Source organism: Dipodomys merriami, unplaced genomic scaffold (assembly GCF_024711535.1).
Source record: "Dipodomys merriami isolate MVZ:Mamm:240054 unplaced genomic scaffold, mDipMer1.0.p SCAF_43, whole genome shotgun sequence".
Lineage (NCBI taxonomy): Eukaryota > Metazoa > Chordata > Mammalia > Rodentia > Heteromyidae > Dipodomys > Dipodomys merriami.
Window position 1 is genome coordinate 10,332,218 of NW_027205937.1, and position 26,471 is coordinate 10,358,688.

Below are 26,471 nucleotides of genomic sequence, written 5' to 3' on the forward strand. Positions count from 1 at the left end.
AGGGTGGGAAGAGGGAGGAGGGAGAACTGTTGGAGAGCTACATCAGGCTTTGCCCTCACCTAGGATGCTTACCTGAATTGGGTGGGACTTTTCTGTAATATTGTCATAGACAGATGCTCATTTATTTATCCAACAAACCGTTACAGTGGGTGCCAGGTCCGGGGGTGAGGGTCGGGGTTATACACAATTAAAGGTACCAGTGCTGGTTCCACAGCACATGAAGAAATCTTGGTTTGAGCTGGATATCATTGCTACACTACTGTCATCCTAGCTACTTAGGAGGCTGAGAGGGGAGGATTGAGGTCCATACAGGAAAGCCTGTAAGACTCTTATCTCCAACTAACTACCAAAAAGAAAATGCCATAAGTGGATGAGTGGCTCAAGCCTTAGACTGTTGGCGTTGAGTAAAAAGGCTCAGAGACAGCACCCAGGATCTGAGTTCAAGGCCTAAGAGTGACACATAGAGAGGAAAGAGAAAGAGAGGAGGAAAGAATGGAGGGAGAAAAGGAGGAAAGGAAGGAAGAAGGGATCATGCAGGCCTTGGTTTGGAGTCCCTGGATCAAGAGAGCCAACCATGCACAATCTCTGTGGGACAGTTTCAGAGCCTAAAGCCAGTATGAAGGACCAAGCCACTGTCCACTCAGCAACTTCATGACATCCAGGATCTGTGTGGTCGCCGACTGCAGAGGGAAAGAGCCTCGGGTAGACACTATTGCTCAAGGTGGGTCACAGAGTTTCAATCTCCCCTGGCTCACCAAGTTTATTTTCTGGTCAGATAAGAAGAAAGTATCCAAGGGCTAGGGAGGTATAGGGTAAGGGAGTGTCCAGAGTGGGGTAGCAAGGGATAAGCAGGAAGATGAAGAGGGAGGACGATCCCAGATCAAGTGTGTCAGGCCATTGAAACCATGACCTCACCTGAAAACCTAGACCATCAGTGATAGAGCCTTCAACCCAGCCACATGGCTATTAAAAGTCCTGCCATTCTGGGTTCACTGTTGATGACCTCACTGTTGTCCACTGCAGGATGCCTGTGCAGTACATCCTTGAGGACTGGGACTTTTGCTGGCTCAATCTGAAGATGACACCCTCAGTGTTCATTCCTCAACCAGAGACAGAGGTAACCAGGGCACTGGCACAGGAAAGCCAGGGAATGAGGGCAGGAGTCAGACCAGTGTTGCTCTGAGACTTCCTCTATGGGACTCTAGGGTCCCGTGACTACCATTGTCAGAGGTAGAGGTGGGTCTCCTTGCTTTCTAAGGCTTTAGTCTAGATGGCAGATATGCAATTTAGAGAGGGCGGACTGAAGGTCGAGGCTGGTGGAAAAACCAGAGGCACTGGGCCTGAGCAGGGTTGTTTCTTTGAGGATACTCACAACCCAGGAACATTCCTGAGATGGATCAGCCCTTTTCTCCTTCCCGAAAGAGAGGGACCTAGAGCCCTCCAGTCTGCATCCCTTGGCTGAGAAATTCATTCATTCCCATATCCTTTGGTTGCATAACTAGATCTCACCTGACTGCTCGGTGTCAAGGCAGGACAGTGAGAGATCTTCAGTCCTTGATGAGGTCACGGGATCCTCAGTATGAGATTGTACTTGAATGTCCTGACTTGGTGCATGGTCAGTCCCATCTAAGACTGCCATGATCTAGGACATAGAATCCAGAGAATCAGAGCAGAATGGGTCTATTCTGTAAGTTTTGAGTATTATGTGTGAGCTTTGAGCTCCGGTGTGCTCACCTGCTTCCCTTTCTTGGGTGGGTTTATGCTAGAAAAAGCTTAAAACTAGGGCCTTGGCCCATCTGTTGTTTTATGCTCAAAGCTAGCACTCTACCATTTGAGTCACAGCTCCACTTGCAAGGTTTTTGGGTGTTTAATTGGAGATAAGAGTTCTCAATGATTTTGCTGCCAAGGGTGGCAACCAACTGCAGTCTTTAGATCTGTCTCCTGAGGGGATAGGGTGACAGGCATAGAAAAGCATCTTTGGGGGGCTGGGAAGATGGCTCAGTGGTAAAGCGCTTGCCTTCCATGCATGAGGCCCTGGGTTCGATTCCCCAGCACCACATAAGAAAAAAAGCCAGAAGTGGCGCTATACCTCAAGTGGTAGAGCACTAGCCTTGAGCTGAAGAGCTGAGGGACAGTGTCGAGGCCCAAAGTTAAGGCCCCACTACCAGACCCCCCCCCAAAAAAAGAAAAGCATCTTTGGCCGGGTGCCAGTGGCTCATGGCTGTCATCTCATCCTAAGTACTCAGGAGCTGAGATCTTAGGATCAAGTTTCAAAGCCAGCTTGGGCAGGAAAGACCCTCAGACTCTTCTCTCCAATAAAGCACCAGAAAACTGGACATGGTGCTGAGGCTCAAGTAGTAGAGTGTTGGACTTGAGCTGAAGAGCTCAGGGATAGCACCCAGGCCCTGAGTTCAAGCCCCACAACCAACAAAATGAAAGAAAGTAAAACATCATTGCCTGCAAAGGACGGTGGTGGTGTATTTGTGTGTATGTGTGTGTGAGCGGGGGTTGGTAGACATTTAGTGCCCCACTCAGTCATAGTTTTAGATGGATTGTTCCACACTTTTAGTTCATGGCAGCTGATTCTTGACCACAGGTGAAGCTCTGGGTTGGATGTCTACCACCGGACCTCAGTCTCCTCATGGGACAGTTGTGAGGAAATAAGGGACTAATACAGAGGGATCTCTGGAGCAGGGCCAGGCACAGAGGGAGCAGCTGTCAGATATGGTTCTCAACAATTCTGTGAGCATATAACAGGAAGTTACCAGAAAGGGCTCAGATGGGGTCTGTTATTAATCATGAAACAGGCGTGGGATTATGAAACTAAGCTTGGCTGTCTTTCATCATTGCCCTGTCCCATGAGGAAGGGATCCTTCACTCTATTCATTTTTCCAGCTGGGGAAAATGAGTGATGGAAAAGCCAGGTGACCTACTCATGACCCCCAACTGTCAGGAAGCTCGGCCTGATTTCTATGCCATGCTACCTAGAACTGTGGGTGTAATTCAGTGCACTTCTTGGGGTGGGAAGTCCACTTGTCATTTGTGGGGCTTGAATTCTGGTCCTGGATGCTGTCCCTGAGCTCCTCAAATCAAGGTTAGGGCTCTACCACATGAGCAACAGCATCACCTCCCGTTTTCTGTTGGTTCTTTGAGTATAAGTCTCACAGACATTCCTCCTGAGCCAGCTATGAACCACGATCTTCACATCTCAGCCTCCTGTGTAGTTAGGATTATAGGTCTGAGCCACCCGCACCTGGTTTAAGTATAATTCTGGTCCTCTCTCTCTTTCTCTCTCTCTCTGTCCCTCTCTCCCTCTCTCTTTCTCACTCTCAGGAATTGGTTGAATGAGTGCTGGAGGAGGTGGCCCAGCATCCCCATGTGCCTGGAACCCAAGGTAGCCCTCTCATTCTGGAGGTGGGCTGTGGGTCAGGAGCTGTTTTCCTCAGCCTTTTGAACCAGCTTCCTGAGGTAAGCCCCTCTGTGCTCTGGCTAGACCGTGATGGTTATTCATTTTCCATCCCATGAGTCTTGCCCCACATCTCTCTGCTACACTCTTGAATGAAAGTGGATGAGAAGCTGTCCCCTTGTCCCCCTGCCCATCACAATCCCGGGCTTCTGACCTATACCCCCACCTATCTGACAAGACCCTGGATATAAGACAATAAAAACACTCCTGTATACTACCCTTTGCTGGGGAGTGTTATTTTGGTTAGGGGGGCGGGGTTCAGAGGAAAGACCCCAGACCTGAAACATCCCAGGGGACATTTGTTCTTATGAGAAAGCCAAGTCATTGCTGTGGACTAGGACGAAGCCTCCATCAGACTGACCCAGAACAATGCTCAAAGATAGGTAGGTTTGTGAAGTATCAAACCCACTCATGTCTGCTTCCTACTCCCAACAAGGAGATGTAGTGTGAGTGGCCCGGCCCAGGGCCTAAGGGATTATAAATGGATGGTGGCAGTCAGGAGCTCATGGCTCCCACCCATCATCCTGGCTCTTTGGGAGGCTGAGGTCTGATGGTCGTGAATAAGAGCAGCCCGGGAAGGAAAGTCCATGAGATTCTTATCTCCCATAAACCACCTCCCTCCTCAAAACCACACACAAAAAAGCCAGATGTGGTGCTGTGGCTCAACTGGTAGAGCTCAGCTTTGAACAAAAAAGCTCAGGGATAACACCCAGGCCCTGAATCCAAGCCCTAGGACCAACACAATCATGAAATAAATGAATAGTGTACATCTTTTATCTGACTACCAAGAAAGATGTATTCAGTTTTCTCACTGGTACATGTAGACAAAGGTAAGGAGCTCCCTTTGATGGTCCCCCAACCCTCTCCTTCTCTCCTTTATCTGTCCAGGCTTAGGTTGCAGGACAGAATTCAGATCATCTCCCTGGATGTGACCTTAGGTACCCTCCCTCATCCACCTCCCTTGGGGTCAGAATCCTGGATGCACTCCCTGCTGGGAGGATGAGGTACCACAGAGATGAGGGTAGGTATGCCCAACACTCACACACATACACACACACAAACACACAAACACCCCTAAGCCAACTCAGACTAGCCTTTTCCAAAGCCACTTTATCTCCTTGGATTAACTGACCTAGGAGAGGAAATTGATCCCCTGGAACTGATTATTTTAACTTGGGCTTGTTAGTTGACAGGAGATAAACAGGAGCAAACAAAACCCAAAAAGCCTTTGGTGTCTGTCACCTGGGATTCAGGCTCATGCCTGTCATCCTGGGTACTCCAGAGGCTGAAAACTGAGGATCACAGTTTGAAGCCAACCATAACCTGGAAAGCCCGTGAGACTCTACACTCCATGGAACCACCAAAAAGCTAGAAATGGAGCTGTGGCTCAAGTGGTAGAGCACCAGCCTTGAGCAATAAAACTCAGAGAGACAGCTCCCAGATCCTCAGTTCAAGCCCACACAAACAAATGGCCCTGTCTTGTTGCCCACAGATTGTTCAGGCCTTGAGGCCCCTCTCACAGAGTGTGATACAACACCTGTCCCTGGGTGGTGTATCAGGGCCTTCAGAAATCTGGTGGTGGAATCCAGGGCTTCCCCTTCGTGCATTCTCAACCCACACTGGCTGGAAGGCAGAGCCTGACAAGGCTGGCAGCCTGCACAGCTGAGAGGCTCCAGCTTTTCCAAGGTGATCAGAAAGGGCTTCTTGGAGACAACACTTGAAAAGGGGGTCTTGCTTAATTAGGAGGATCTGAAGGAAGCACAGAGAACAAAGGTGCTACAGATGATGGGCAACATAGCAGAGCATGTTCATTTCCAGCCAGGGCTGCTGGTGAGAGACTTGGTATAGATGTGTGAGACTGCCACAAGACAGGCCTGAGGGGTCACAGAAGAACAGCTATCCAGGGTTGGGATTTAGTTTTAGAGGTTGAGGGCTGGCCTAGCACACAGGAAAGCTTGGGTTCCATTCCGAGGTCCTGCATACACAGAAAAAGCTGGAAGTTGCACCGTGGCTCAGGTGAAAGAGCACTCCCCTGCAGACACAGAAAGTCAGGGACAGTCCCGGGCCATGAGGTCCGGCCCCACGTCTGTCACCATAAAATAGTTCTCCCAGAGACCTTTGTGACAAGTGGATGGCTAGGCCCTGAAGCTCTTAGTAGATCCATCCGTGCTTTGTGTCTCCTCTGACAGAGAGGAGCTGGACAGTCCTTCTGCCCTGGGTACCCCTGGGCCCGGTTATCAGCAACCTCCCAACGTCTTCCACTGGGACATGGAGCAGCTGACCCAGAAGTCCTCAGGTATCGGTTGGGTGGGGCAGGGGGACATAGGGCAGGCCCCAGAACTCCTTGTGGGTCTGATCTGTCCTGGAAGACCAGACAATTTGGAGGAGGCAGATGGGAACTTAGAGGGGTTAGTGAGGTTGAGGGAGCCCTTTAATTGCCATAGCCACACCCAGATTCTAGCCTCCCTTTGCTGTCCCTGAAGGAGGTAGAGGGGTGTCTAGGTGGTAGTGTCTAGAGGAGGACTAGGTGGAAATTCTGAAGGACTAGACACCATAAGCCATGAGCCGGTGACTCACGCCTGTCATGCCACACCTGTCAACCTGACCGGTTGGGAGGCTGAGATCCAGAGGATTTCATTTCCCAGCCCAGGCAGGAAAGTCCCTCCAGATCCTCATCTCCAATCTCCAACCGGAAGTGGCACTGTGGCTCAAGTGGTAGAGCACTGACCTTGAGGAAAATTAGACATCAGGGACAGTACCCGAGCTCTGAGTTCAAGACCCTCAACCAAACAAAAACAAAAACAAAAAACAAGAAAGAAAGAAAGACACGCTTTTTTTGCTTGCAAGAGATGGTGAAATAGTACAGTAGTTGTGGTTGTGAGACCAGATGCTGGCCTCACAGTACAGACATTTCTAATAACTCACCAGGTTTACCCCAGTGTGAAGCCACAGCAGGGTGGGTGGTGCCTTACCAAGAACTCCAGAGGTCGTCGTTTGTGGCAGGCAGGGAGTGGGTGAATGGGAGCAGGGGTGGGATGGTAGTGTCAATTATATGCTCTCCATCCATGGAAGAATGGTTTTGGATGCTGGTGACCAAGTCTGAAGTGTAGGGTTACATTTTGTTTGTGTCTTGATGAGTTGGGTTTTCCCTTGGTATAAGAAGGTGGCTGCAGAGGAGGCTACAATGCTTGATAAGAAATGTACTCCTTATTTTGCCCATGTAATTGTAACCCCTCTGTACAGTATTTTCACAATAAAAAAAGAAAGAAAGAAAAGTGTGGAAGAAAAAAAAAAAGAAGTTGGGTGTGCCCGGGCACTGCCAGTGGCTCACAACTCTCATCCTAGCTACTCAGGAGGCTAAGATCTGAGGATCATGGTTCAAAGTCAGCTTGGGCAGGAAAGTCTGTGAGACTTCATCACCAATGAAACACCAGAAAATTGGATGTGGTGCTGTGGCTCCAGAAGTAGAGCTCACACGTTCATCTGAAGAGCAGAGGCCCTGCTGGCAGGCCCAAAATTCAAACCCCATAACCTACAACCAAACAAAAGGTAGCTGAATTTTCTGCATAACAGTGTGTTGTGAACCATTCTAGACATGTGAGAGGCTCTGAGTTTTGTCTACAGTTGGTCTGATGATGGTAGTGCCATCATCTCTGGGGTGGAATACTCAGGGTGCTCAGGGACTGCTAAGGCTTTGGGCTACCAGTGTGTGTGTCTTTGTGTTCGTGTGTCTTTTGTCTGTGTGTGTCTGTGTGTTTGGATGTAGAAGACCTGGGCCTAGAACTCAGGGTCTAGGTGAAGTTCCTATGCTTCTGTGCTCAAGATACTGCTCTAACATTTGGGCTGCAGCTCCATTTCTGGCTATTTGGTGGTTCATTGGAGATAAGAGCCTCACAGACATTTCTGTGCCGACTGGCTCCTGAGTAACTAGGATGACAGGTGTGAGACACCAGTACCATATTTTTGTGTGTGAATATGTGTGTGTGTGTGTGTGTGTGTGTGTGTGTGTGTGTGTGTGTGTATTTCCCTCATCTTTCTCTGTCCCCTACCTGGGTGCCTGTCTTTCTGGCCTTGGATGGTGCCCCTCCTGCACCCAGACTTTGCCTTTAGCCTCCTATCAGGGTCTACAATGAGTCCTAAATTGACAGAGACCTGAGTTCAAGCTTTTCTTTGGGGCCCAAGTCCAGCTGTCCAAATCTTTGGCCGTCTCCAGGGGATTCTGTGTCAGCCGGTCCAGCTGCAATAAAGTCTTGCCTGTCTCTGGGTGGGGAACTCAGACATGGGATGTCCTGCCCTTTTCCTCAGCTAGACCTCTGGCTGCATGTCCCTCTCAGCAGGCTGGCAGTGGAGTGGGGGAAGGGGGTTGCCAGTGGCTCTGGCCAACTCCAGCTTGATAGTGGACTGACGGCCACCCAAGCAAGGAGGATTCCGGGCTACATTGGAGGTGAGGCCAAGGTGGCTTGGAAGTATCTGTTAGTGTCTAGGAAATGTTCACGTACTTTATCGCAGGCAAGTCAATCTTCCAGCCCCAGCTGGGCCTCTCCAATCCTTTTAGAGAATTATGGATGCCCAGAATAAAAGGCACAGAAATTAGATTCCAGGGCCAGGGAATTGGCGGAGGAGAGACTGGTATGGCCAATACCTCAATGTTCTGGGGCATTAGCCTTGATCTGGGTATGCCCTCATTTTGCACATCACTTCTTAACCCAGAGCTGGCCAGAAACAGGCCACTTGTGGTGCCACTGTGGAAGTGGCAGGAGTGGAAGTGAGATCTAGTATGATCAAAATCTGGATTTACGGCCTGGGGGGGGGGGTTAAAAGATGTCTTGTAAAAAACAACTCTTAGAGCTGGAACTCAGGGCCTAGGCACCGAGCTTCCTTTGCGCAAATCTAACACTCTACCACTTGAACCACAGCTCACATTTCATCTTTTTCAGTAGTTTAGTGGAGGTAAGAGTCTCACGAACTTTCCTGCCTGGGCTGGCTTCAAGCTGCCATCTTAAGAGCTCAGCCTCTTGAGTAGCTAGGATTGCTGGCATGAGCCACTGGCACCTGCTAAGGATGTTAGTGTGTGTGTGTGTGTGTGTGTGTGTGTGTGTGTGTGTGTGTGTGTGTGTGTGTGTCTGTGTGTCTGTGTGTGTGTCTGTGTGTCTGTGTGTATGTGTGTGTGTGTTTACCAGGGCTTGAACTCAGAGCCTAGGTGGTATCCTTTAGCTTGTTTGCACAAGTTGGTGCTCTACCACTTTTACTCCAGTAGCTCTGCTTCCCACCTTTTTGGTGATTCATTATAGATAAGAGTATGCCCAGGCTAGCTTTGAATTTGATTGATCCTCATGTGTCAGCCTTGAGTAGCTAGGATTATAGGCATGAGCCACTGGCATCCAGCTGCAAGGATGTCTCTTCATACTGTCTTCTGTTCTAACAGCTGTCTACTTGCCCTGGCCTAGATCTCTGATCTCCACATCAGCTCCCAGCAGCCCTTGACTGTGTGGAGAACATAAAGCTCAAACCTGTCAAGCATCCTATTTCTATGTCCTCAGGGGAGGGTAAGTTTCCCTTGAAGCCTGGAGAAGTAGGGGTAGAGGGAGGAAGGTTAGCTGTAGATGGGAGCTAGGCTGGGAGAGAGGTACACTGTCTTAGCCAAGAAGAAATGTGTGGCCAGATGTTAATAGCTTATGCTCTCCTATTCTGAGCTCCTGAGGAGGCTGAGATCTAAGGATTGGCATTCAGAGGCAGCCCAGCTCATTTTTCTTTCTTTCTTTCTTTTCATTTCTTTTTTTTTTAGTATCTGTAGGATCTATTTTTTTTTTGTGTGTGAAAATACTGTACAGAGGAGTTACAATTACATAGTCAAGATAATGAGTACATTCTTATCACCAGCTCATTTTTCTAAAGTGTGTGAGACTCTCCTTTCCCAATAACCTCCTGAAAGCTAGAAGAAAAGGTGTGGATCAAGTGGTAGATTTGCTAGCCTTGAATGAAAAAAGTGAGGGACAGAACCCGGATCCTAAGTTCAAGCCCTAGTAACAAGATGTGCCCATGCACACACACATGCACACACACACACACACACACACACACACACACACACATATACACACACACACACTCACACACACACACACACACTCACACAGGAAGGTGGTAATGATGAGTTGAGCTAAAACTGAGGGCAGCCCAGAGGCACAGTCATAATAAACTCTTGACATGTCAGTTATTTCTCCCCAACTCTTTCTTGGCCTGAGGGGTCTGGGCCATAGCAGTAAGTTCCATGGAACTTGCACATCCATCCATACCTAGGGTACAGGACCAAGGGAAGAACACGATGGATGCTCGTTTATACTCAGTGCATGATTGCAGACCTTCATCTGCCACTGAACATTGGTGAGGAAAGCAATGCTCTGAGCCCTGGGACTCCTGGGATAGCCACTGCTACAAGCAGCAGCCAGCCAGCTGTGGATTCCTGAGCCTACAAGTCTTTCATGAGCCCAACTCAACACCCACCCAAGGTGTGACTGACAAATTTTCCCCCATGCCATCTTGCAGCTCTTGCCCTTCCTGGCCCAGAAACCTGGCATGAAATATTGATTCACTGCTCAGATCCACACTGCACCCATGACAGATGCCATTCTGATGACCTGGCCAATGACATCCGTGCCCTAAGGCTAGATCCTTCTCTGCTACTTTGGCTCGGTCTGTAGGCAAAAGGCTCCCAAAGAGGATGCTTTCTAGACTTGTAGGACACCTAGATATTGGGACACACTTAGGGGCCCACTGGAAATTACTCTGCCTAAAGCCACAGAGTGAGGTTCAAGCAGGCCAGGTGTTGGTCATGGAGCTTGAACTCTGGGCCTGGGAACTGTCCCTTCAGCTCTTCAGCTTACCAATTGAGCCACAGTAACACTTCCAGTTTTCCTGTGGTTCATTGGAGATTAGAGTCGCCCGGATTTTCCTGCAGGGGCTGGCTTTGAACCATGTTCCTCAGATCTCAGCCTCCTGAGGAGCTAGGAGGATAGGCATGAACCACCAGTACCCACTTATTTGGACTTTCACCCCAGTGGACTAAGAACTCCTGAAAACTTTTCTTTTTTTTTTTTATTTGCAAGTACTGGGGCTTGAACTTAGATTCTGGGCTCCAGTCTCTTTAATTTTTGCCTCAAGGCTGGCACTCTATCACTTGAGCCACAGCTCCATTTCTGGCTTTTGGTAGTTCATCAGCAAGAAGAGTCTCACTAACTTTCCTCCCCTGAGCTGGCTTTGACCCACGACTTCTGAGCTCAGTTTTTGAGTAGCTAGGATTTGCAGGGGTTGAGCCACCACTGGCATTGGGCTAGAAGCTTTTCTTAAGCAAGTGTTCTTCCCTGCATTTGCCCTGACTCCTCCATGCAAAGGAGGCCTGTAGGTCAGGAGCTGTGAAAAATAGACTTCCAGCCACAGGAAATGGCTGGGGTCCATGGTGAAAAGCCAAGCTAATCTTCCCTCTAGGCCCCAATCTGGGACCTCCACCATCTGCCCTCCGAGTGACTCAAGTACAAACCTTGGGCCTGCCTTGAATGTCTTGCTGGACTTGTCTGAAGCCACAGAACCTTCTTTCCACCCACACCACCTATTCTACACTACACCTCTGGAAACTTTATGCATGTTGTACCTTCTGCCTGAGGCTCTCTATCTTGTTCCACATCTTAGAACTCCTGTGGAATTTTGGCACTGGTTATATCACTTCCAGGAGCAAGTCTTTCCTTCCCTTCTCCCTCTTTTTTGTTTTTTAATATTGAGTTGCTAGAGATGGAACTTATGCAGGCTGACTGGCAAATGCTCTAGCTTGGTGTGTGTGTGTGTGTGTGTGTGTGTGTGTGTGTGTGTGTGTGTGTGTGTGTGTGTGTGTGTTTGCCAGTCCTGAGGTTTGAATTCATGGCCTGGATGCTATCCCTGAGGATTTGTGCTCAAGGCTAGCACTCTATTCCTTGAACCACAGCTCTACTTCTGACTTTTTGGGTGTTTGATTGGAGAAAAATGTCTCAGATAGACTTTCCCGCTTGCAATTGTGATCCTCAGATCTCAGCCTCCTGAATAGCTAAGATTACAGGGGTGAGCCACCAGCAACTGTCCTCTACCCTACATCTTACCTCTAACCTTGGCCCTCCTATGAGTACCAGAAGAATATGTCTCACCAGGCTCACTTTTTTGCCAGTCTTGGGGCTTGAACTCAGAGTCTGTGCATGTTCCTGAGTTTCTTTTGGTCAAGGCTAGCACTCTTTATCACTTAAGCCACAGTGCCACTTTTGGCTTTTTCTGTTTCTGTGATACTGAGGAATCGAACCCAGGGCTTCGTGTGTGCTAGGTAAGCACTCTACCCCTAAGCCACATTCACAGCCCACGACTCACTTCTGACAGGAACTATGAGGGTGGGCTTTATTGGCTTACCCCGTTTGGAGCAGAAATCGCTGGCTATTTCATATCGTTGCCAGGATTTGGGACCAGCCTGTTACTCGGCAATGAGGAATGGTAAATGAGGGATAGCCATCAGGCCCAGAGGAGTAGGCTCACATATCCTACAGAGGGATAGAGAATATGGAGCCAGAATCTTTGACAACTCCTACAGCCTAGGAACTGTGGTCTCCCTGGAGACAGTGGCTGGCTGCTAGGTGTCCCGATGGGACATCTCAACCAGAACATAAGGCACGTGTTGCACAGCCCAGGCAAAGCCCACGGGGCTTCAGTTATTAAATGGCAGAGAAGGATGCTTTTTTCAAGCTGCTTACTCAGATTTAAGACTCTCTGAGGACTTGCCCAAGTTGGGGGGATGGACATGGGCAATCTGCTGAATGCCCATCATCCATACATCATCCATCCATTCACAGAGACATGGAGTTATCGCCTCCTTTTTTTGCGAGGGGTGAGGCAGGTCCAGGGTTGTACTATGAGCCTAGGCCCTGTCCCTGAGCTCCTTTTGTTCAAGGATAGCACTCTGCCCTTGAGCCACAGCCCCACTCATGGTTTTTTTTCTTCTGTGATCTCTTACAAAGAAGAATGTTGTGGACTTTTCTGCCCATGATGAATTCAAATTGGCATTCTCTACATCTCAGCCTCAAGAGGAGTTAGGATTATAGGCAGGAACCACTGACACCTGGCTTTCTTTTCTTCTTGTTCTTTTCTTCCATCGTGACAATCTGAAATCTTCACGGTGTCATTCCAATGGTTTGCATTCAAAGTAATCTACCCAGGCCTGGAATTCGAAAGCTATGACTGTCACCCACAAATGGAGGGAGATCTTGATGAACTTATTCCTGTTCATGTGAATACTAACGGAATGTTATAAAAGTAATAATTAAATTTGCACTTAATTCATGATTCTATTTTAGAATGCCACACAAAAATTATTGGATTTATATCTTCCATTCTAGCACAATGGTATGATTAAGGATATTGACTAAGTTTTAATTAATGCTTTTATAAGTATTCAAACATGATACTTCATTAAATGCAGTTATAATTTAGTAACTAATAATTGGTAATAACATATATAATTTAATAATATCCTCACATTCCCTCTTTGTATGTGTGTGTGTATATATATACATATATAGAGAGGTATATATGTGTATATATATATATAATATCAATCTACACATGTATCTATTAGGCACTACTGTGGCTTGATCACAGGTCTTCAGAATTTCCTGGATGCTCAGTTTGCCGGAGGATGGTGTGCTAAGACTGTACCCCATTTATGGATAGGGCATTTTAGGCTGAGTTGAAATCCCAGCATGGCCAAAAATTTATTTGTGGAGTAAGAAGCCAATTTGACACATTATTTTTCCTTCTCTGTGAAAGTTCTTGGTCTCAATACAATGTATAATTCCATATGCAAATATGACGTATGTGATATGATGTAATAAAGGAAGTGTTATATGCGTAATAATACTAAATAAATAAGGGTAATAAATTTCATATGCAGTAGAACCCATATATGTAAATAGATCTCATATATATGAATATTATTTTTCCAGTGATGGGGCTTCAATTCAGGCCCTGGGAACTGGTCTGAATTTCTTTTTTCTTTTTTCTTTCTTATTTTTATTTTGCCAGTCATGGTGCCTGAACTCTAGGAGTGGACACTGTCCCTCAGCTCTTCAGTTCAAGGAGAGCACTCTACCACTTGACCTACAGTGCGACTTCCAGCTTTTTCTGCTTATGTGGTGCTGAGGAATTGAACCCAGGGCCTCATGAATGCAAGGCAAACACTCTACCACTGAGCCACCTTCCCATCCCCATGAAATTCTTGTGTTTAAGGGTGGTTAGCTTTCCCCTTCACACACAGTGTCACAAAGTTACCTAGACCCTCACTTCAAATCCCAGGCCTGCTAGAAAAATGGTGCTAGAAAAATGGTAGGGTCGTATTGTTATTATTACTTTTTTTTGGCCTAGCACAGGGCTTGAATTCAGGTCTTCCCATCTCTGCCACAGCTGATCATTGGATCCTACTACCCTACTTCAAATTTCGGGGCTGGCAAAAAAATAAAAAAATAAAAAGGAGAAGGATAAAATTGAGAAGTTCAAGAAGGTAGTTTTACTTTTTTTTCCTTTTGTATTGTGACCACCTGGTTCTAAATGACAAGCCCCAGAATGTGTACATGACATTGCATTGCTAATGTTAGGTGGGCTATTAGGGAAGCCATAGCTGAAACAAGCAACTTAGGCCTGGAGGTCGAATCTTGGAACTGCCACTAATGAATGATGGGAGGTTCTAAGAAATGCATTCTGCTATACATCCGTACAAATGGAATGTTATAAAAGTAACATTTAAATTAGTAGTTTGTGTATGATTATATTATAAAAGTATACATAACAATTATTCTACATTGATTAATTTTCAATTAATACTTTATTATGTATACAATCATGATACTTAAAAAAGGAAGGAATAATTTAATTGCCAATAATTGGTAGTAATATCATATATGCAGTTTCAATATATAGAGACATCTCTTTTGTTTTATACATACTCATCTATCTATCTATCTATCTATCTATCTATCTATCTATCTATCTATCTATCTATCTATCTATCTATCTATCTCTATCTACCAATCTACACATTTATCTATTTATACACTTGTCAATCCTGGGGCTCAGTGATAGAGTGCTCACTGAGTATGTGCAAAGTCCTGGGTTCCATTCCTCACTACCACTTGCACAGAAAAATCCAGAAATCATGCTGTTGCTCAAACAGTCGAGTACTAGCTTTGAGCAGAAAATTTAGGGACCGTGTCTAGACACTTACTCAAGATGCAAAACTGGCACCAAAACAAAATGATAGAATGTACTGATTGCAAAGATATAAGGATAGGACTGCAAATACATCATCGTAGAGCAAGCTAGGAGTCTGGTGCTGAGAGCTGCCATCTAACATGACTTAGCAAGAGGTAAACTGCTGCAACCCAGCTACACAGAACCAGATACTTGTGGCTCTCTCAGCCCTGTCATCCAAGATACTGGGAGGCTGAGATCAGACACTGGTGGTTTTAAAATCCAGCCCTGACAGGAAGTCTGAAAAACTCTGAGCTGTGGCTCAAAGTGGTAGAGCTCTAGCCTTGAGCAAAATATTTTAGGATAGTACCCCCAAACTTCAGTGGAATCCCAGTGGCTGACTGCCCACCTCCCCCCAAAAAACCCAACCCTCTAAATCATTAGATGTGAACTTTGTGTAGTTTGGTGACACTGATGAAAGCACCCTAATTCTAATGATAACATGTGGGATACAGCTATGTCATGAGTCTTATATGAGGAATGGTGTACTGAGTGCATTCTTGTATCTGGTCCTTGTAAAAGCTCCACAGATTATTGTGCAGATGAGAACCTTGAGTTTCAGATATGTCCCCATGTCAGTGCCAAAATGATGTACGTACTGAACTCTAGTGAGTTTTCTCCTGCAGACAATTGTTTTGGTTTATTTTTCTCCGTCATGAACCTTGAACTCAGGGCCTAGCCACTGTCCCTTCCCTGTTGGGCTCATGGCTAGCACCCTACCAAGGGGACCCAAGGACATCCATACAAATGTGTTACAGTCTAGGCATCTGTGGCTGATATCTGTCATCCTGAATACTTTGACACATTTTTTTCCTTCTCTGTAAAAATCCTGGGTCTCAGTATGAAGTATAATCCATATGCAAATATATCCATGTGATAAGATGCAATAAATTAATAAATGTTATATATGTAATAATACTAAATAGAAAATAAATAATGAATAAATAAGGGTAATAAATGTCATATGAAGTAAGCCCATGAATGTAAAAAATCACATATATGAATATTAATTTTTCTAGTGCTGGTGCTTAAATTCAGGCCTGGATACTGGTCTGAAATTCTTGTCTTCAACAACAGTGAGCTTCCCCTCCCCCACAGTGTCTCAGAGTTTTCCAGACCCTGAGTTCAAATGCCAGGCCTGCCAGAAAAATGGAGCAAATTACAAGTCACGGCCTTAATTTATTTTGTCCAGGCCCTAGGCTTGAACTCAGCTTGGGGCAATTCTGCCTCAGGTTCGATCACCCTAGGCTGGGGTGCAGCCAATGGACCCACAGACCATTCTGGGATCCTAGGACCCGAGTTCAAATCTCGGGACTGATAAAAAAAAAAAAAAGGAGAAGGGTAGGGAAGGTGGCTCAGTAGTAGAGTGCTTGCCTTACATGCATAAGGCCCTGGGCTCGATTCCTCAGCACCACATAAGCAGAAAAAAAGCTGGAAGTGGTGCTATGACTCAAGTGGTAGAACCCTAGTCTTGAGCTGAATAGTTAAGGAAGTGTCCAGACCCAGATTTCTGGCCCCAAAACCAACAAAAAAGAAAAAAAAAAGGAGAGGTGGGGGAAAAAAGAATAAGGCTAAAACTGGGAAGTTCCAGAAGGCAGTTTTACTTTGTTTTTTCCTTTGCATTATGACCATCCTGGGTCTAAATGAAAGGGCCGGGAAAGAGTATGTGACCTTACACTGCTGAAGTTTGGTGGCTTTCAGGCAAGCCATAGCCAAAACCAGCAACTTAGGCCCAGGGTTCAAATCCCGGGACCGCCACCTACAAATGGTGGGAGATCCTAAGAAACGCATTCTGACATACATCCATATGAATGGAATGTTGTAAAAGTAACAATTATATTAGTAGTTAGCATATGATTATATTTTAAAATTAGAAACAATAATCATAGTACCTTGACTAATTTTCAATTAATACTTTATTATATTTTCATCAATGAGAAATGAAGGAATAATTTAATTATGGATAATTGGTAGTAATATAATATATGTAATTTAGTAATATACAGATATCTTTCTTATTTTATACATACATATATATATGTGTATATATATAAGCTATCTATATATCTATTTCTACACTTGTCACTCCTGGGGCTCAGTGGTAGAGTGCTTGCCTAGTATGTATGAAGCTCTGGGTTCTTTTCCACACTATCACATGCACAGAATAGCCGGAAGTGGTGCTGTCACTCCAGCACCAAAGAAAAGTTAGAATGTTCTAACTTTATCTATACAAGGCCAGGACTTTAAATACTTCATGACAGAGCAAGCTGGGAATCTGAAGATGACGGCTGCCATCTATCCTGACAGCCAGATGTTAACAGCTGCAAACCAACACCATTGAACTAGATGCTGCTGGCTCACCCGTAGCTGCTCAGGGGATGAGATCTGACACTGGTGGGTTGAAAACTCAGCCCTGGCAGGAAATCTTTGAGATTCTGAGCTGTGCCTGAAAGTGGTAGAGTTCTAGCCTTGAGGAAAAGATCTTAGGACAGTACCCACAACCTATGAGTGCAACCCCTGAGTCTGATGACCCTTCCTCCTCCCACCCCCCGACTAACCATCCATCCAAACAATTAGATGTGAACTTATGTGGTTCATGACATGTTTCTGAAGGAATGGTGATACTGATGAAAGCATCCTATTTCTAATGACAGCTTGTGGGATACAGCTATATGAAGATTTCTTCCTGGGGTGCTGGGTGCTGAGTCCTTCCTGGGGTGCTAGGTCCTTCACGGGGTGCTGTGTGCTGAGTCCTTCACGGGGTGTATTCTTTCATCTGATCCTTGTCAGAGCTCCACAAGTAAGATGATTGTGCAGATGAGAAACTTGAGGCACAGATATTTCCCAAGACAGGGTCAAATTTATCTATGTACTGAATTCTATTGAGTTGTCTCCTGCAGACAATTGTTTTGGATTAGTTTTCTCCATCATGAACCTTGAACTCGGAGCCTAGACTCTGATTTTCCTCTTATGCTCATGGCTAGCACTCTACCACGCAGAGCCAAGGACCCCCTCACAGCAAAGTGTCACGGGTTAGGTGTCTTTAGCTAAGGTCTATCATCCTGCCTGCTCAGGAAGCTGAGGATCTGTGTTCAAAACTATCCCACACACAAAAGGTCCAATGACACTATCATCTCCTATTTACCACTTAGAAACTTGAAGTGGAAGCTGGGTGCCGGTGACTCATGCCTGTTATCCTAGCTACTTACTCAGTAGGCTGAGATCTCAGGATCACAGTCAAAAGCCAGCCTGAGAAGGAGAATCCTTGAGATGGTTATCTCCAATGAACCACCAGAAAACCTGAATGGGCTCTGTAGCTCAAGTGGTACAGCTCTCCACTTGAGCTGAATAGCTGACTGACAGCACCCAGGCCCGGACTTCAACTCCTCCAACTTACAAGAAAAGAAAGAAAGAAACCTGAAATACAGTGCTGAGAATGGGTTTTAGGGGTAGAGTACTTTGCATGTATGAAACCCTGGCTTGGAATCCTCAGTGGCACATCACTAGAAAAAAGTCTGTAGTGGCTCTGTGGCTCAAGTGGTAGAGTGCTATCCTTGTACAGGAGAAACTCAGGTACAGTGCTCAGGTCCTGAGTTCAAGCTCCAGGACTGGTATATGCACACAAATTACCATCTCCCCTCCCCCCCCACACAGATACCGGAAGTGAAACTGTGACATCAAAAGGTTAAGCACTGGGAAGTAGGTCCTGAGAGGAGACTTGATCTGGTACAGCTTCTTTCAAGGCTTTGCCTTTGTTATAGGGATTTTAGAAAAACAACTTTAAACAAGGTTAACTAGAACTTGGCTCCAACCAACCCTGTTCCTGGAATGGAAAGAATGCCTCTAAGTCCCCCTCCCCTTAACAACCTAACCCACCTTGATTGTTGAGTTAAAGATTGACCTCTAAAACAGATAGGTTGTAATCTGGCTCCAACTGCCTGACAACACGTGCTTGTGGTGGTAAACCCTGCCTTTCACACAGTAAACTCTGCCTATTGGCCGCCTGTGTGTGGTCTGGTATGACCATGCAATCCTTTTGTGTGGTATGATCCCATTGGTCACTTGTGCATGACCAGGCTCAACCTTATCGATTTTGCCTTTAAAAACCAAAGAATGGGGGCTGCTCAGGGTAGCAGTATCAGCTCCTGAGCCTGTGCTGTGGCCCTGGGCGGTCAGTGTAGGAACCTTCTCAATAAAGTTACTTCTTTGTTAACAACTTTGTTGCAGTGGGCTCTGTCACTCCAGACGACTAGGTGGGTTTGCCTGCCTGAGTAGGGGTGTTCCTACTACACATTGAGCTTCTGTTCTGAGCTCATGGTCAGTACTCAGGCCCTGTGTTCAACCAGGAAACCTAGCCAACAAAGGCCCAACTAGGAGAGGTCAAAGGTTTCCAAACCTGATGAGCTTCACCAGCCCTACATAACAGGGAACATTGTGATTTTGTACATGTGCTTAGATGTAGCAAGCTTCTGAAAACCTATGTAGGCATCGTTGCCAATAATGAATTATTGCATTAGGTTCAGCTCCCTAGTTGTTGTCTGCCAGAAGGAATCTTGAATTAATTGTAGCAGTTTGTTTCAACACTGGAACATAGTCTAACAAAGACAGGATAAGTGCAGGGAACTTGGCCTGCCACAGGAGGTGGCACAAATGAAGGTTTCCTGTCAAAACAGAGCACTGGGGAGAGAGATATCTTGGGGTACAAAGAGGCCTTTTTCTCCTGGTCTTCAGAGCCTGCCCACACTCATCATCACTAGTTTGCCTGAATAAAGTTGTTTGTTACAGAGCTGTATAGGAGTGACACCTTTTGTCTGCCTGTTCCAACAATGAGGCAGATTTCCTCCAGCAGACTGGGGTGTGGAGAAACCCTCAGGCTACACTGGGAACAGGGAGGGGAGCCCTGGAACATGCACTGTCTTGAAAGCACCCTCTGTGCTATGAAATCATTCTATTCAAAGCAAATTTCCTAGCTAGGTGCCTTTCTTTATAGCGACTCTGGATGTTCACCGATAGAAATACATTCACACATACACAGACACATGGAGTTACTGGCTCTATTTTTTGTTGTTGTTGCAGGTCCTGAGGCTTGAAATGTGAGCTTAGACATTGTCCCTGAGCTCCTTTTGCTCAAGGAAGCACTTTATTGTTCCTTAAACCATGATACGTCATTAAATGAAGGCATAATTTAATACCTAATAATTATTAGTAATATATTACATGTAATTTAATGATATATAGACATCTCATATTCTATAAATATATTTATATGTTTAAATATACACTGGAATATACATATACATCACTCTCTCTTTCTCACTCTCTATACCTATATATATTTGCAGCAATTTACGCATCTATTATATATTGGTAACTCCTGGACGTTAAACTGAAGTCCTGGGAACTCACTGGCAGTGAATTTGTTTGAGGCTGCTGTGCTTACATTGGTCCCTTGATGAATTGGCATTTTAGGCCCTGAGTTCAAATCCCAGCAGTGCCAAAGACAATAGGTGGAGTAAGAAGCCAATGTTGACCTGTTCTGCTGTCTGTGAGAATATTTGTTTCCTAGGTACAATATGTAATACCTATGCAAATACATATATATGATGTACATTATAAATGTATATAAATATTATTTTGCCAGTCCTGGGGCTAGAATTCATGCCCTGGGAAATGCTCTTGGCTTTCTTTTATTCAAGGAGAGTGAGCTTCCAGTTTACCCACAGCAAACTATATTTACCCAGGCCTTGATTTCAAATCCCAGTTATGGCAGATAAAATGTCCCATCAAGCCAGGACCTTAAATTTGGGGAAGGGTGGGCACGGGGCTTGAACTCAGGTCGTCACCACTCTGCCTCAGCCTTGATTACCCTAGGCTGGGGTGCAGCTTTTACACCCACAGATGATCCAGGGATCCTATGAGCCAATTTCAACTCCCAGCACTGGCCAAAAAACAAACCAAAATGGAAGGGGAAAAACCAGAAAGTTTTACACAACAGCTTTACCTTTGTTTCTTTTGCACAGTGACCATCCTGGATCTCACTGACTTGGCTTGAAAATTGTACATGATTTTTCATGGCTGAGGCTGGAGGGCTGTCAGTGAAGCCTGAGGTTAACCCAGACACCTGGGCCCTGAGTTCAATCCTGGGACTGCCACATACACATGGCTGAAGGTCCTAGGAAAGTGGTTCCTATCTCTAGGAACACTAATAGAATGTTTGAAATGTACTAATTGAATTACTAATTAACTAGTCTTTCTAATGTAAGATTGTATGCATTAAATATAGGTCATTGATTAATTTAATTAATATTTTATTAAGTCTTCTACCATGATTAATTAATGGAGGAAAAATTTTAGACCAAATAGTTAGTAGTAATAGAATAAATAAAAGTAAGATATAAACATCAATCTTTATATAGAATTATACACTAGAATCTACATAAATGTCTGTCTCTCTCTGTATATGTTTATAGATGCATATACATATGTAAATACACACACACTGCATTTTAAAAATCTATGTGTTTATATATTGGCCACAGCTAGGGCCAAATTTGCCCAACAACTTCATTTGCATAAGACTGGTGTGCTAACATTGACCCACTCCCCATTCATGAAGTAGGCTTTCTAGGCCCTGAGTTCAAATCACATAACTGCCAAACACTTAAGTAATCCTGGTGGAAGAAGCCAAATGTCCCATTTGTTTTCCTTATCAATGAAAGTCCTGGGTCTCAGGAATGATGTATAGTACATTGGCAAATCTATGTCCTATGTAATAAGATGTAAAAAAGGTTATGCGTGTAGTCATACTCAATAAAACACATAAGAAATAAACAAAGCACAAAATAAAATGAATAACCACACTAACTGCAATATGCAGCAAACATGTGTATGTAAATATGAATCCTGTATTTAAAATGCATATGAATATTATTTTTGCAAGAGCGAGGACTTGAATTCAGGCTCTGGAAACAGGCCTGATTTTTTTTGTCTACCAGCACGGTGAGCTTCCCCTTCTCCCACAGTGCTGTAGATGTACCTAGGCCCTGAGTTCAAATCCCAGGACTGGCAGAAAAGGTGGCATGAATTCCAAGCCAAGCAGCCTCATAATTTTTTAAATATTTTAATGTGTTTATTTATTTATTTATTTTTATTTTGTCAAGCACAGAGCTTGAACTCAAGCCTTGGCAACTCTGCCTCAGCTTCGATCATTCCAGGCTGGGGTGTAGCCACTAGACCCACAGCCAAACCTAGGTTCCTGGGGCCCAATTGCTGATATGAATAATAAATAAATAAAACCACACAGAAACAAAGAAGAAAAACCGGCAAATTGCAGATGGGTTTTACATTTGTTTTCTTTGCAAGGTGACCTTCCTGGGTATGAATGACACGGCTGAAAAATGTTGGAAACCTGGCATTGCTGAAGGCTGGAGGGCTACCAGGGAAGCCATAGGCCAACATGGCAACATAGGCCCTGGGTTCAAAGCCTGGTCCCGACCCTTACAAATGGTGGGAGATCCTAATAGTCTCGCTCCTATTCATAGGAATATTGATGGAAGGTTACGAATGTCAAGGTTGAATTAGTTGTTCCTGAATGATACTACTATAAAATTAGAGTGATTTTATGAGGCCGATGGATTTTCATGAATATTTTTGACACATTAAAAGAATACTATTATTTACATGGATGCAGTAGTTTTGGGACGGTGGTTGATTTAATTAATAATTCATTAAGGATGAAAACAATAATATAAATTACATGGAGGCATTAAAAATACCCAAATATTGGTAGGAATGTAGCCTATTTAACTGAATAATGTATAGACATCTCTGGCACTCTAGAAAGATCTATATTTATTTGTGTACTACCATCTGCATGTCAATCTGTTCTTATTTTGTCAACCCCTGTGGCTCGATCTCAGGTGCTGGGGAACTACTTGTCAGCTCAATATGCCCCAGGCTAGCGTACTGACACTCACCCATTCATGAATTGGGCCTTGTAGGTTGTGAGTTCAGATGCCAGCACTCACAAAAATTGACTCATGGAGTAAGAAGCCCATGATGACACAGGTTTTCCTTTGCTGTGAAAGTCCTGGATGTCAGGTGTGAAGTTTCATACATAAGCAAATCTATCCTATGTAATAAATGTAATAAATAGTTCATGGGTAAGAACAGTCAATAAAATAAATGGTAAATAAATGAATAACACAAAAAAATGAATAGCTACACTAAGCACAATATGGAGTCAATATATGGGGCTCGATCTCAGAGCCTGGGAACAACCTGGCAGCTGAATTGGCTAGAGGCTGCTGTGCTGGCAGCCACCCATAAATGAATTAAGCCTTCTAGGCCCTGAGTTTAGATCGAAGCACTGCCAAAATGTAATCGTGGAGTGGGAAGCCGAGGATAACACATGATTTTCTTTTCTTTGAAAGTGCTCAGTGTAAGGTCCGCTCCTGGATGGCGAGCAGACTCCACCCTCCTCGCAGCAAAGTCTCCACCCAGTACCTGCGTTACCTAGGCAACTGGGACACCTGGAAGAGGTCACATCTGTATCCGCTGAGGTCACATCTGAATTTGATGTGGCCACACCTTTCCCCACCCATACCCTACATAAGGCCTAGCCCAGGCCCAGACGCTCCCTTTTTTTCTCTCTCTGTTCGTTTCTAGCTCTTGCTGCTCTTTTCTTGCTCTCTTGCTGTCTCTCTTTCCCAGCCACGTGGAGTGCCACCCTTGCCTGGTCCCAGCAGGTCTACTGAATAAACCTACCCCTTATCTGAATACCACGTGCGTGCTGGTGCTGTTCTAACTCGGCTACCTCTTTTTAAAAACCTAACAATCAGTGTCAGGTAGGATGTATAATTCAGATGCAAATCAATATGCTATGTAAATAGGATGTAACAAAGGTAAAAAAAAAGTCATAGGTGGAAGAATTGTCACTACAATAAATGATAAACAGATTGAATTAGTAATGAATCATTCTAGGATAAAATTAGATGCAGTAATTATAGGAGGTGGATTAAGTTTAATTAATATTTTATTAAGTATTAACAGAATAAAAATTGCATGGAGACATAAATACCTAATAATTGGTAGTAGCACATGATACATAATTTAAAAATATATAGACATCTGTCTCATTCTATAAAATATTTAATTATATGTATGGATGTATATACATATATGGTAAACAATAACAGGATATTGAGTATTAATTAATGTGGAGAGCTGCGGGAGGCGCGACCTTAAGGCGCGGCCGCAAAAATGGCGTGGCTGCGACCAAAGATGGCGCTGGCTCCCGCCTTCCGTCTTCCCGGTGACGAGTGCTCTCTGTAAAAAACAACTCTTTATATGTATATGACTTGGAACCTTGTTTGCTTCCGTGTTTGCGACCCTATCGGTATATGCCACGTGGCACTTCGGGATTGACCATCCAGGAGGCTTATAACCAGAGCGCGGTTGCGGGGGAGGGGTGAAGAAGCGGGCAGAGAAGCAGGAGAGAAGCTTGTAGCAAGGTCCTGAATAAACCGCATTGAGAAGAATCCCGGGTTGAGTCTTCCTTGCTGGTCGAGGTGGTCGCAACAAATTAATGCTTAACTAAATGTTTACTGGGACACATCATTAAATGGAGATATAATTTAATACCTAGTAATTGGTAATAATATTATCTATAATGTAATAATATAGACATCTCTCTTTTGTGTATATATTATTTATATACAATCTATCTATTTATACCTCCTTTACTCCTAGGGCTCAGTGATTGAGTGCTCCCCTAGTAAGCACGAAGCCCTGGGTTCGATTCCTCAGTGCAACAAAAGCAGAAAACCTGAAAGTACTGCTGTGTTTCAATCAATTGAGGGCTAGCCTTGAGCACAAATGCTTAGGGACAGTGTCTAAGTCCTTACTCAAGCCCCAGCACTGCCACCAACAAAAGGTAGAATGTTCTAACTGCAATTATAGTAGGACAGGACTTCAAATACCACATCACAGAACAAGCTAGGAGTCTGGCACTGACAGTTGAAACCTAACCTGACTTAGGAAGATGTAAACAGCTGCAACCCAGCTCCACAGAAGAAGATGCTGCTGGCTTACCCCCATCATCCTGGCTGCTTGGGAGCTTTAAAACCAAGCCCGGGTAGGAAGTATGTGAGAATATTGGAGATGTGGCTCTAAGTATTAGAGCCTTAGCCTTGAGCAAATATTCTTAGAACAGTATCCCCATGTGTTGAGTTCAAGCCCTATGGGTAGCCTGCCCCCCCCAAATAAAACCCACTAAATCATTAGATGTGAATTTGTGTGATTTGTGAAATGTTCCTCAAAGAATGGTGATACTGATGAAAGCAACCTAATTCTAATGACAGCTTGTGGAATAGAGCTATGTTCTGAGTCTTTCATAGGGTGCTCTGTGCTGAGTCTGGCACAGGGTGCTGTGTACTGAGTCCTTCATAGGGTTCAGTGTGCTGAGTCTTGCATTGGGTGCTGGGTGCTGAGTCTTCACAGGATGTTGTGTGTTGAGTCCTTCAAAGAGTGCCATCTGCTCTGCCCTTCACAGAGTGCATTCTTTCATATGGTCCTTGTAAGAGGTACACAACTAAGATGATTGTGCAAAAAAGAATATTGAGACGCAGATATGTCCCCATGGCAGGGACAAAATTATGCATTACTGAAGAATGGGTGAGTTGTCTACTGCAGACAATTGTTTTGTTTTGTGTTTTCTGTCATGAACCTTGAACTCGCGGCATAGGCACTGACCCTTACCTCTTGGGCACATGGCTAGCACTCCACCACGTGGAGCCAAGGACCACCTTGCAGTAGAGTGCCACAGACTAGGGGTCTATAGCTGAGGCCTGTCAGCCTTCCTTCTCTGGAAGCTGAGATCTGAGGTTCTGGCTTCCAAACTATCCCAGACACAAAAGGTCCCATGAGACTATTGTCTCCAATTCACCACAAAGAAACCAGAAGTGGAAGCTGGATGCTTGTCACTCATGCTTGTCATCCTAGCTCCTCAGGAGGATGAGATCTGAGGATCATGGTTCAAAGCTAGCCTGGGCAGGAAAGTCCTTGAGACATTTAGCTCCAATGAACCATGAGAAAACCTGAAATGGTGCTTTGGCTCTAGTAGTAGAGCATAAGACTTGAGGGACAGCACCCAGGCCCAGACTTCAACTCCTACAAGCAACAACAAAACAGACACAAAATAACAAACCTGAAGTAGAGGGCTGGGAATGTGCCTTAGGGTTAGAGTACTTTGCATCTATGAAACTATGGATTTGATTTCTCTGGAACACATCACTAGAAAAAAGGCTGAAGTGGCTCTGTGGCTCAAGTGGCAGAGGGCTATTCTACAAGAGAAATTAGGTAGAGTGCTCAGGTCCTGAGTTCAAGCTCCAGGAATTGTGTATGTGTGCACGCGCATGCACACACACACACACACACACAGAGACCAGAAGTAAAGCTGTGACACAAAATGGTAAAGCACTGGGCTCCAGCACTGTGCTCATGGTAAGCACCCAGGCCCTGTGTTCAACCCCAAAACCTTGCAACCCAGGATTCAACTAGGAGAGGTCAAAGGTTTCAATACCTAATGTGCTTCAGCAGTCTTACATGACAGGAAGGATGGTGAGATCAGACATGTCCTTGGATTTCCAAAACTTCCAGAAACCTAGCAGAGGCATCATAAGCCCATCATCACCCT